The 13149-nt window shown below is 43.2% G+C and overlaps 1 protein-coding gene across 11 annotated transcripts in view; it reads left to right on the forward strand.

The window, feature by feature from the left end:
- Window positions 1–364: 364 nt before the first annotated feature.
- The window catches only part of tenm4 (teneurin transmembrane protein 4), a 239132-nt gene continuing 226347 nt past the window's right edge, over window positions 365–13149 (forward strand). For all 11 annotated transcript variants that reach the window (XM_072691808.1, XM_072691809.1, XM_072691810.1 and 8 more), the window contains exon 1: window positions 365–749. The gene's annotated coding sequence lies outside the window, so the exon portion shown is untranslated. The remainder of the gene's footprint in view (window positions 750–13149) is intronic.

Raw genomic sequence — 13149 nt, forward strand, 5'->3', positions numbered from 1 at the left:
TGGGGCTGTTATTTTGAAGTAAAAAATGTTACATAATGCTGCTTTAAACCCTTAAAGTCTTAAAGTCTTCTTCACCCCCCACATATCTCTATTACAACATCGATCAACCAACCATCTGAAGCACCTCTGCTGTTGAGAAGCTACCAAGACTTTTTAAAAGCACTATTGTGCCTCTACCTGCACTGTCCCAGCCAGGCCAGGCTCATTTCACTCTACCATACAGGTGTCGATGTGCATTTGGTCTTCTGCGTGCTGTACGTAGCCCAACATTTATGTCTCTGTGATAGAGCGCTGAGCATTAGCGCCCCCCCTCCTCTCTCGCCCACATGGTATGCGCCGGTGCTGGGCTGTGGGGGCCCGCTTGTCATTCTCCAGCATTCACACTAAACCTCCTCCTCCCTGCTCTTTCTCCCCCATTCACGGCGCTCAGTCATGTGTGGACGGATAGTGCCGTGAGTGCTGGAGCTTCCGAGGCTTTTCCTCTGCGGTCTGAGCGAGAACAACAGCAAATCCTGACGACCCTCAGGGGTTTTTTTGGCTCGTTTTTTTTCCCCCCCTGAGATGTGGCTAACGCGCTCTGGACATTTTCACCTGATTGTTTTCTGAGGGAGATGATAAGATAACAGCAGCACCAGCAACAGCACGGCGCACCTTTCAGCTGCTGCATCTTTTCCTCCACACAGCGAGTCGTTTCGTTCCTTTGCTTTTAGCCCAGCCGGACGCGCAGGCTCGGATGCTCCTTCAGAATGGTAAGACCCCCGTTTCTCTCTTTGGGTGGGAGCCTGCAGGCCAGGCTACGGGTGCAGTTATTTCCAGCCTGCTGTTTTTGATGGGACTAGTATGCAGCGCTTGTAAGCATCCCGTAAACTTGCTGTGGGAGTGTATCGCAAAGGGAGGGAGAGCGAGCGAGAGAGCGAGAGAGCGAGAGAGAGAGAGAGAGAGAAAGAGAGAGAGAGGGGGGGGCTAGCGGCGCTCGCCCAGCATCGCGCTTCACTCACGCTGCAGCGCGCCTTCGGCTGTCGGTTACATTTGTATTGATCAGTGCGCTACAGCCTTCAGTTCAGCTGGTGAGTAAAAGTTGCTTTTCCAGCCTGTTTTTCTAACCCGCTCGGCTGTGATGGCTGTGATGGGCCACGGGTTCGGCTCGGCTCGGCTCGGCTCGGCTCGGCTCTCTCTCTGCTCATGGCTGCATGTTTCACTCCTCTGCGTTCCGCCTACACCTCAGTTTAAGCAGGTTCAGCTTAAAGCCGACCTCACTCTGCGTAAAAGCGCGTCTATCATCCAGCAGCACATCCACAGCCTGGCCACCGCCACCGCCACCGCCACCGCCGCCGCCGCCGCCGCGCTCTTCTCGCCCGCCTTACTTACAGCTCAAACGCCCCAAACGTTGTAATTTTAGTGCTGCTGCTTTCGGTCTGCCTGTGGGGAATCAGCTCGACTCTAGCTGAGAGACTGGAGGATTCGGGGCAAGCAAAACTCACAGTCATCTCCATACAGACTGACTGTTAATCCAGCCTGCTGGAAGAGCTGATACTATAGTGCACAGTGCCATGCCATCATTTACTATACTGTATTATCTTCTACTGTACTCTATTTAACTTCAGTATACCATTTCTTTTATTATACCACAGTATTCATTGCTATACTATATTTTACTGTACTGCACAACCAACCGCACTATTCTAAACTATACTTCACTGGACTACTATTTTATAATATACTACATTATACTATATTTAGACTATATTATACTGTACTATCCTTTACTATACTATTTATACCAAACTGTACTAAACTAAACTATACTATGCTATCAGTTACTATACTTTATTGTACTTTGCTATACTATTTATACCAAACTATACTATACTATACTATACTATAATTTACTGGTTTATCTGGTTTGGTAATTTTTATCAATAATGTATAAATAGTTCTGATCAGAGGAGGATGAGTCGGGTCCCCCTTGTGAGTCTTGGTTCCTCCCAAGGTTTCTTCCTCCAGCTCTGAGGGAGTTTTTCCTTGCCACTGTTGCTTGCTGTTGGCTTGCTCACTGGGGGTCTTAGATCCTTCATGTCTTACGCTATTTCTTCTTTTTGTCTCTGTGTTTTATTAATTACTAATTATGTAAAGCTGCTTTGTGGCGACAACAGTTGTAAAAAGCACTATACAAATAAATCTGACTTGACTACTATACTACTTTATATCACACTATGTTATATTATACATTATACTATGTTATGCTCCAGTATACAACATCATAATATACTATACTTTACATAATGTACTATATTGTGAAGGCATTGCAACCCTATACCTTTATTGCATGTACGTATTTTACATGCAGTATTATTATTACTACATACTCCAGGCCTCTGGAATTTATGTATATATACTTAACGTAGTATTATACATATTGTGTTTACAGATTTAGCAAAAAAAAAAACTTCTATACACACCGGAAAAGCATTCTGTGCATTGTAGAAGCGGAACCATGTTTGGTGCTTTATTAAAGGCAGTTCTTTAACAAATCAAGTTCAGGAGGGTTTCTATTGTGTACGAGGAACCATTTAACCAGACAAAGACTCATTCAAGCATCCTTCTTTGAGTTGTCATTGTTCTGTGTAGCCTTAACTGGAGAACCTTTGAAACCTCCCCCTTTTTAGTGTATAGCAGAACCTTTTCTCTGGTATTTAGAACAGGTTTGGAATAGGTTCTTAAAGAACCCATTAACAACATGTTTTTCTGTATCATACAGAGGATCCATACGTTTAGCCATGCAACAGGACAGATCTATGTAATATATATATATATAATATAATATAGAGAAATATAGAATCAAAGTCTTAATTGAAGGCTTTCCTTTATTTATGGGTGTGTGGTTGTTTGTGGGACAGTACTACTCTCTGTTCTTTTTCAGTTCAGTTCATTATATAATTAATTATTTCTCATTGTTTGATAAAGTGAAGTAGTCGAGGTGGGAGAGACTGTGATGCCATGGATAATGTTAATTCTGCAGGCTACTGTTTTGTCTGCAGTGCCCATACTACCCTTGTTTTCCATTTTGGTGGAAAAGATGTGGCCATTATAGCTGAAGCTTTATGAAGCTGAATTCATTTAGGCTCTTCAGTTCTAAGTTCGGTAGCCATATGCTTTTTTAAGGCCACACAATGGGCAAACGTTCTCCAAATGGTTCCTGGTATAGAATGCTAAACACCTCCCTCTGCCCCGGCTATTGAGCACGGCACGCTATGGCAGTGCTTCTGTGTCCGGCACACTAACGAGAAGCTCCCACCAGTTGTGGGTAGTAGTGGGGCCTGTAACCCTGAATCGCTGGATTTGAATCACACGCTCTCAGGCGTGGTGTGAAGCGCTTGGTTAGTGGCAATAAATGAGTCTGAAGTTGGTGGGTCCCCATAGAGATTGACCTTTCGAGCACAGCCTTGTATTCTCCTGCTTGTCATGGTCCAAGTTGATGAGCACCCAGGGACAAGCAAGACCCAGGCGCTTTGCATGAAAAGCAAAGAAGGGAAAGCGGACACAGCTCGCTCTTTGTTGTCTCTCAGGGGGAAAAAAGAAGAAAAAAATCTGCCCTTGTTTTTCCCTGAAGTTTTTCCTAATTCTTTTAAAGGCTGATTTGGGTTCGCTCTTCTTCACAAGTAATTTAACTATGATAATGAAGACAGCAGAGGCACAGGCCTGTTTGTATAACAGCAGTGGTCACAGATCCATGTGTTTGGGTGTATGAAAGCGTCTTCGGACCAAAAAAACAAAACAAATTAAGACGTGAAATGTTGATATAAGGAGAAGCTTGTCCAATTCCTGTGACCAAACTGACCGCATTGCCTTCTTTTAAACAATCTGAATACAGTTCTGAAGGTTGACTTTGACATTTCATAAACTAGCATCTCGTTTGAAGCCATCTGAGGCCTTGCAATAAGATGGAACAATGATGGAAGTGAACCAATGAATTGCCGACGCTCTCTTGTGTGTCTTCCAGCGGAGATGCACAGTCTCTCATGTAATAACTGCGGAGGAGACTTCACAGCTACTTAGAGAAGGAGGAGACTTCACTGCAAAGTAGACAGACAGGCTGTGGGGAAGTGTGGCTCATTGTCCTTTTGTTGCTTCTGCCTCTTGTTAAAGAGGTTGAGAATTGCACCCCTGCTAGGTCTTTTATCCCTGCAGTGCCACAACCATTTGATCACTGTGTTTAGAAGCAAGCAGGTTTGGAGGGATGGGGGGTTTGCTGGTTGGCCACTTCTCTAAAACATGGCCAGATGTACCAGTGAGATCACTTTCTCACAATTTGAAATGAGGAGCCAGTGGCCATCACCTGAGTGTTAGCCTTCAAAATTGGTTGGTTGGTATGTGCACTGCCACTGGGTATTATGTAGAACTGGGAGAACATCAATTCCTACTAGAGCCACGTGTTGCTGTAGAGCACCATATGGTTTACTCTTAAAACAAAGGTGCTGCAAAGAGTTCTTTGAGCAATGCCAGAGACGAACCACTTATGGTTCCATGAAGTATTTTTACCAGTCTGAAGGTTCCTCATACTCAGTGGTCAAAGAACCCCTTTTAGCACTTGTATTTATTAGCAAGCTGTTTATTAAATTTGTCCCTTTCTCTCCCTCTCTCCTTTGGTTCTGCCAATTAGCCCACCTGTCTTAACTCCCCCTAGCACTAGCAATGCTCCTGACACTAGGAGCGTAATAACTTAACACATGCAAAGCCAGCCAGCACCTTTAGAAATGCAGCCCATGCAACACTGCCGGGCAGCTGACACACTTGGAGGAAAGCACTGGGTCCCAAGCTCCACCACAACCAGCCTGTGCTGGCCAATATCACTTTTAGAGAGATTGTTAGACTTGTGAGATTGTTAGACTTGCTAGAACATCCATGCAGATGTTCTGAAATTAGGAGCCCAATGTACTCCACCCAGATTTTGAACCATACCTTAAAATCTGTTCAAACACGGTTGGTTGTATACCACCCACTGACTGAAACTCTCCTGGGTATCATATGGAAATTGGAGGAGCATCATTCATGGAAGTATCCTAATGGAGACACATGTTGCTTAGGAGCACCATATGGCACAGGATGAGTTTTCAGGAAAGAAACACAGATCTTTCAGCAGTTGGTAAAGAATGTAATCAGAACTCTCATCAGCGTCCTCATTTTGGTGAGCACAAATCCCTTTGACCTTCAGCACTGCTCAGTCTAGCCTGTGGTTCTGCAGGGGAAAGTTGCTGGATAGTGCAGCAACGGCAAGTGATTTTATCGGTTTGTGGGGAGGTGGCCTGTGGTTATAAAAGAGTGTATACATGCAAAGCCTGAATCAATGAAGTGCATTACAGCCATGACCTACTGAGTGCTCACCACCCCATGTCAGATCAATGGGAAATTTGTGTGACCCGTATTTTCTGCTAAAGTAATTAAGCTTTTATTGTATCGCTGTTTATGGTGCTATAAATACCACCCCAACACATGTGATTACCAAGGTTTGAAATATTGCACCTTCGCCCCATAAAGTTCTGATTGTTTATGACGGATGGAGCCGCACAGATGTGTGGAAAATGAGCCACCATATGGATATTCATGCAGGGTACTTTTAATTTTGTTAATTCATTTGTTACATTACATGTTTCTTTTAAATTGAAGAGGACTGATTATATAGGCCTTAACAGTAGCAGGTGTGTAACAGTAGAAGCACTGAAGGTTAGTGATGATCTGTGAGCTGGGACAGTGTTCTCTTCTCTTTGTCTTTAGAGGTCAAGGAAACTATGCAGCTTGGGCTACTTCTCTTTCCAATAGCATGCAGTTATGTCAGTACAAAAAAAGGAAGAAAAAGACTGTATCATGAAACAGACGGATGTCACTTATATATTCTGTAAGATGTCTTCCTAAAATGTCTTAAGATGTCAACCTTGACATTAGAGACAAACCATTTCTTTTTAATAAAAAACGTCTGGTGAATATTTCAGGGGAAAAACAACTCTCAACTTAAGACAACTTTTCTGTCAAAACTGTAAATAGTCCGGACAATTTTTTACTCATTGTCCAGATTTAAAGGAGCCATTTAATAGAAAATCACATTTGACGTATGGATGGGCAATATGATAATATTTTATAGTATTGTGATATATTTTTAATATTGTGATACTCAATATGCTTTTATGAGTATAGCATAGATTTGCCAGTGCTTAAAGACAGATTTCATTACAGAGAGTATACTTAGTGCTGTTTAATTGCACAGAGTGAATAATATATAAAAACGAAAAAAAAATTTAAAATAAGTTTCGGAGAGTATTTGGAAAGCAGTTTTTTTCAAATCTATTGGTGAATTTTGTCTGCCTGTTTGCCTGCCTCATGTATCATAAATATTGTGAATATGGGGTGCTACGACTAAACGATTAATCGACGACCAATTTAATAGTCAATTCGTTGGTGGGGCTAACTTGGAATGTTAGTTAGCAAATGCATAAAACAACCTCAAGCTAAGTGTAAAAGCAGATGCTATAAATGAAAGGCCACATACATGTTATTTAGTAATTAAGCGCTTCATAGTCTGAAAAAAATTATTATTAGTTTCAATAATTTATAGATTATTTGACTTTTTAAAAAAGTTTTATTTTTCATTTTACCCATTTTCTGCCCACTTTGGATCTCCAATTACCCAACACGCCTACCCACCCTGGAGAGAGCAAGGCCAACTGTGCTGTACCCAGGCCTCGGCTGCCAATGATTGGCAGCATGACTGGGATTAACATTTTTGCCATATTGCCCAGCCCTAGTTTGATGTAGTAAGTAAACACTATTTCACATACTGTTCACTCACAATTCATAAGTATATGGTGATTTAGCTGCACATTTCATTATTTTTTACCAACTACATTTACATAAACCTCTCTCTTCACTCCACAGCAGTTTGTGGTGTCCTCATTGCTTTTTGAATGAGGTTCACAACATCAATACAAGTCCCGAACTGACCTCAGTGTAGCTGACGCTCTAGATAAGGCTTGGTTGGTTCCTCATTTTAGAGCTATTAGCTCATTTCTACACACTCAGGCAACATATACCAAGTGTCATCAGGTGTGACATACATCATTGTCACCATTTGCCATTAATGTATTAAGCAAGCTTTAAAAAAGCCAGCCCACCCGTTCACCTTCTCTACATGTAGCGGAGAGCACAAGGGAAGAAGGGGGGTTGCGTTTGCTTGCCTGGAGCATTATGTTTAGTCGAAGTTGCAGTCTGTCACACTGTGATTTATCGCACACAGAACTAATGGCGCCCTGTCGAGATAACATTTTATTGTACTCGAGAGCTGGGGGGTGAGGTGGGGTGGGGGGAGCTATCTTCATTTCCAGAATCACTGAACAGTGACTGGTCAACGGAGCACTGAAGTGTTGTGATTTGCTGAATGAAGGCTATTTTTTCCCCTCCTCTCTCTCTCTCTTTCTCTCGCTCTCTCGTAACTTTGTTAATCTGGGGAAAATTCTCATTCAGGGAGACACATTCTTGGTGGAGCCATGCAGCTGTCAGAGCTTTGCAGCATTTGCTTCTAAATGCAAAGTGTAACCTGGATGTTGGATGAAATGCGATTCACGCATTTCGTGAGACTCTTTTTTTTCCCTTTTCTTTTTCACCTAGTCGCTGGAAAGAAAAGCTTGTCCTTCACTTCAGTGGACTTAGACATTGTGTGTGCTGAAAGTGGGGATCAGGAGCAACAGCTGCCACATTTACATTCAAATGACTTTCAAGAGGCTCCGCTTCATACTCGGCCCACCTATTCCCATGCAATTCCGACCAGGTATACCCTGGCCTCATCAAGCATTCCGAGCCGCTTAGCGCTACATACGTAACGGACAAAGCCATTCACGAGAGTCGCATGACTGAAAAGAACCGTTTGTCCTGCTTTTCTTTTTTTTGGTTGTTGTTAATAGTGTAACAGAATGTGGGAGATACACTTGGCTTGCTTTGCATTTCAGTATCTGTTCTTGTTGTTGTTGCTCATGATTGAACAGAAGGTTCTTGATGAATGCAGATGACGGAAGGTGTGAAATTGAAGTTGAAGTAGTTTGTTCAGTTGAGTTTAATCAATCAAGGAAGAACGGGTGATGTGTAGACTGCAGAAAGGCTGGAGGAGAGTTATTGCTCACTTTGCCTGACAGCTGAAAGCAGCCCAGCCTTTGAACGGAATCATTTATCAATTAATTGCTATTTGCTGTTAGCAGTGATAACGCTGCATGTCACAGAGGGGTCAGTCCTGGTTCTCACTTCATCCTTGCCATGTATTGTCTGTTTTGTTTAAGCATGCTAATGCACCGCATGGCCTGCAAACGACCTTATTCCTCATTATCTGCCGAGCTGCGGGGGGAAAGAGATGTAAATGGCATTTGATTCAGGCAGTTTTCTGCCGGGCACAATGGAAAGATGATGAATGATCACCATGTTGTTGCACTTTAATAAGAGGTAGCACTTGGCTTTCAGGCCTTAGGCTCTTTTGTGACGGACCTCACACGAGCCCAAAGCATCTGCCCTAGCCGATCCCGTGGGATTCGCTGCCCCTCGCGCTCTCTTCGCGTTTTCGGGTGAAATTACAGCACGTTCTGTTTTGGAGGCTCGGCCTTGAGTTTAATGAGCATCTTTGTATCATATTGATTTTCATTTTCTTGTTTCTTTATTGTCCTGCGGGCTGACGTGGGTCATGAATGGGGCCTTTTTACTCTATCCTGCTCATTGGCAATATGAGGCAGGGCTGGTTACTGGACTCATTTCAGGAAGGGAGTGGAGGGGCAGGGTGGGGGTTAGGGAGGAGGGGGGAGGTCGGCGATGCATACTTGAGCCACTTTCAAGGCAGCGTCGGGGCTCAGGTTACCTCTCCTGAGCGGTCAGCAACAGAATGTCCATTGTGTCCTCCATTTCACGCTACACATGTAGCAATTTCAGTGATGATTCACATAAGCCACTAGAAGCTAATCACGATCTCCGAGCGGGGCAGCTCAGATTTCGGCTTTTGTCGCCGGAGCTTAATTTACTGTCAGAAAAACTTTAACACGCCTCATATACGTCCACTCCAGTTTATGAGTGTGGAATAACACTTTGCACCTATGCAGACGGCCTGTCTGCCTCACTTATGTCCGTCATAGATCTACCAGGGTAATGTTTATTGCGCTGCATTACTGCATGAGCATGACAATTATTAATCTGCGCAGCCTGGCCTAATGGAGGAAATGCACTGGCAGTTATAAAACTGCTGTGAGGCCCCCTCTTACATAGCATAGCCGAGCCCTTAAGAACCATAAGAGTACATTTATAGCAGCGCATTCAATGTTTAATAGGACCGGCCGAAACTGTAAAAGGCAACCCGGCCACTCTGTAAGCACATAATAATCACAGAGCAATGGCTGGATTAAAGTGCAGAAAAGGAAACAATGTAGTAAGACAATATAAAAAAATCACTGTAAAATTTTAAAGGCATGCCTGATTACTGAGCATTTTTGAGTTAACTCGAAGGGTCTTCTAACTCACATTTTTTTGTCTGTGTTCCTCCCCCTAAATTAGTTTACACCCGTTTGCTGGTTAGAACATGCCCTGTCATATGATGTCCTCAGACTTGGAGGCTTCTGACAGTGGAGCGTTGAGGCCTTGCTGGGATTTGAACTTGATGAGCAGGCACTTAGACTGTTGTGCCACTAAAGAGCTGTGTAATTACACTGCATAAAAGTTCAAATCCTGAGCCAATGCCGCTTTGCCATCAGAGGCCGGAGTCTGAGAGAGCAAAATTGGTCAAGTTCTATTCTGGATGGGTAGATAGCACTCTCTCTCCCTCATCACTCTTAAACAATGTTGGCAGGCACAGGCATCTGTTAATGGTGCTTTCAGGACATCTGATGGCGCTTTGAACACCATGGTTAAAACAAAGACTTAATAAAATAGCTGATTCCCAGCCCATTAAATAATGCCTGGATCTGCCCCAATCCTGGTCCACTGAATTGAATTGGGACATCCCTAGAAAATATTACAAAATATTTAAGCAGTTTCAGCTGCAGCTCATTTACTAGTGTTTTTGAGACTCAACTATATATATATATATATATATATATATATATATATATATATAACCAAAGTGAGATGCAGAAGTAAATATATTTTACTGCCATATTTGTGTTGCATTAGCAGTTTCTTGATTGCATAAGATATTTATGATTTAATATCACACTGGGTGCATGTGTATTTATTTCTTTATTTCTTTTCTGGAACCGGTTTCAAAAGCAATATTCCATCCCTACAGATGTGTGCTGACATTATGAAGCGGAAAACTTTTTTCGACTGCCCTCAGGACTCAAACGTCCAGGTTGCATCATGGAATGAAGAGGTGAATATTCTTCTGTGGTTGTTATTTGGAGAGAACCACCTCATTGGCTAACCCTGAGCTCCAGTAGCCATGTTGCAACCCCTGGCTCAGAGAACAGGGGAGAGAGAGAGAGAGAGAGAGAGAGAGAGAGAGAGAGAGAGTAAGCTTGAGCCGCTGATGAAACTCTCTCTGTCCTGTGACAGAGAGAGGACTCTGGAGACAGAGGAGGAGAGCGAGTGAGCGAGAGAGAGGGGAAGGAAGAGACAGAGACACATGAGAGGGTGAGAGCAATGGAGAAAGGGAAGAAGGAGAGAAAGAGAAAGAATGAGAGAGAGAGAGAAACAGGGGTAAAGAGACAGTAATGGAAAAAGAGGGAAGGAGACACAATAAGAGAGAGAGAGAGAGAGAGAGAGGCAAATTGAAGAAATTAGAGCCCTGCATAGGCAGTTTCGGAAAACCGGGAACAGAGTGACACGTAAATAATAAGATGTCCTTATGGTGTTTGAAGGTTACATTAGCAGGGCACTCTTTCTGACAGCCGTCAACTCCGTTACCACCATCAGACTAACAAAGTGGCGCCCACATTTTCTGCATGTATGGCTCGCTCCCCTCTGATAGGCTTCCCCAGTGACATTTCATCATGTGGCACGTAATCTTATGCAAGATGGTGAAATGGCAGATAATTTGCAGGTAATTAGACCCTAGTGATTTGCAGTTGAAAGGACACTGTAAGTGAGGCCTGTGTTTGAATGTCACCCAGGCAGTCGCAATGGTAAAGAAGGAAATGTTTTCGCCAGCGTAATTGCGTAATCATATGGCTGGATTATGACCATAGATTTCATAATGTAGTGCTACAGTGAACTGATAGTAGGTGTGGTGATTAATAGCAGTGGGGTTTATGAGTCCTGCTATGAGCTATGAGCTTCTAGAAGATTGACGGTTTCCCTAGTCATTCACTGAATATGCACTGAACGTCTTAAGCGAAGCTGCAGAGAGATGACTTTTAATTAGGATTCTGTCTGCTACACATTTATATTGCTCTCTGAAACCTTTCCGTGGTTTTGTGGATTTTTTATGCCGGAATGTGGCAGTGTTTCATTGGGTTCATATTAATAAAGCAGCTCTTCTGCAGATTTCTGGCTGCGTTTGGTTCAGTTTTAGCCTTTTCAGCTGCTCCAAAGGTATCTGTGTGCCGGTTTACCGCAGCGATGTTTTCTCTGATCAGCCTCGACTTATCTTGTGGTCTTTTAAGCCATTTCAGTGGCATACATGTTCCGGATAAGCATAGTTGTACCTTTTCTGTTTGGTCTAGCGTCAGCTTTTAACTTTTCTAGCCACTCCAGGGACATCTGGACGGTGGATAAGTGCAGCGGCGCTTGCTCTGATCAGCCTAGCGGTAGCTTTTAGCCTTTCCAGCCACTCCAAAGGCATCCGTCTGCTGTAAAATCACAGCAGTGCTTGCTCTGGTGTGTGCGTAGTGTTAGCTTTTAGCCTTTTCAGCCCTGCTTTCGTAGTCATCCTACGTCTTTTCCGGCTTGAATTTGACCATAGATTTCATAATGTAGTTCTACAATGAACTGATTGTAGGAGTGGTGATTAATAGTTGTGGCATTTGTGCCGTCTGCCTTCAAGAAGATTGAAGTTTTCAGAAGTTATTCATCTTAAGTGACACTGCAGTCATTAGGGTTCAAAGTGACGATCTGTGCTTTGTCCAGTTTTAGCCTCTTCAGCCACTTTCAATGTGCTGGAAAACACTGCTTGGTCTAGCATTAGCTTTCAGCTTTTTTAGCATTATATTCTTCTAAAGTTTCATATGGCTAGAATATGGCCATAGATTTCATAATATAGTGCAACAATGACGTGATAGTGTGTGTGGTGAGTTATAATAGTTGGGTTTATGTGTTCTTTTGATTTGGATTCTGTCCGCTCCACATTTATATTGCGCTGTGAAGCCTTCCGCGGCCGGATTATTTATCTTAAGTGAGAAAGCGGCCGTGTTTCATTGGGTTCAAAGTGATGAAGCAGCTCTTCCGTCTGCGTTTGGTCCAGTTTGTCGTTTTATAAATGCCAGGAAGACTTGTCCTGGTTTAAAATGTGTTCCTCTTTGTTTTATTTCTGTACATACTGGTTGTCCGATCGATCGCTTTGTTTGCAGCACTTTCCACACATCTTGTTCACCACACGACCTGAGGGGGAAGAGAGACAAAGCTTTTAAAAAAAGGCTGAGGAAAAAAGAGAAACTCAGAGACAGAGAAAGCCTTTGAATCGTGACGTCACCTGGGTCTTTTCCCACTGTACATCTCCCACTGATCTTTACCTCCACGAAACGTCTAGTCATACGCGTGCATCAAAGGCACGGAGCTCTAAGAGGGGAGCTGAGTCTGAAATGAAAGACACGCTAAGCCTTCTAATACAACAGCAATTAAGGGCACACAATTAAAGTGCTTACTCTGGAATTTAGCCTCTATGCTAGGGCACCGTCAAATAAAGAACATGCAGCCAGGCAGAAAGGATATGCCGACATTGCAAATAATTATGGGTGGTCGTTTCAGAAAATTGAATTTGCTCTAAAAATGTGTGTGGGGGGGTGGGGGTGGGCAAGGGAAGAACCTTAAGGGTGTATAGCCATTTGGATTAAGAAAAAAGGAGCAAACATAGTGCAGATATAATAGAGGCAGTGCAAAAACTACACCATGAATGGAGCTAAGCAACCTAGGGAAGCAAATCTGGAAGCTATTTGTGATAAATCTAGACTTAATGTTGAGAAGACGTACTAGATCTTGCTG

Source organism: Salminus brasiliensis, chromosome 11, assembly GCF_030463535.1.
Source record: "Salminus brasiliensis chromosome 11, fSalBra1.hap2, whole genome shotgun sequence".
Classification (NCBI taxonomy): domain Eukaryota; kingdom Metazoa; phylum Chordata; class Actinopteri; order Characiformes; family Bryconidae; genus Salminus; species Salminus brasiliensis.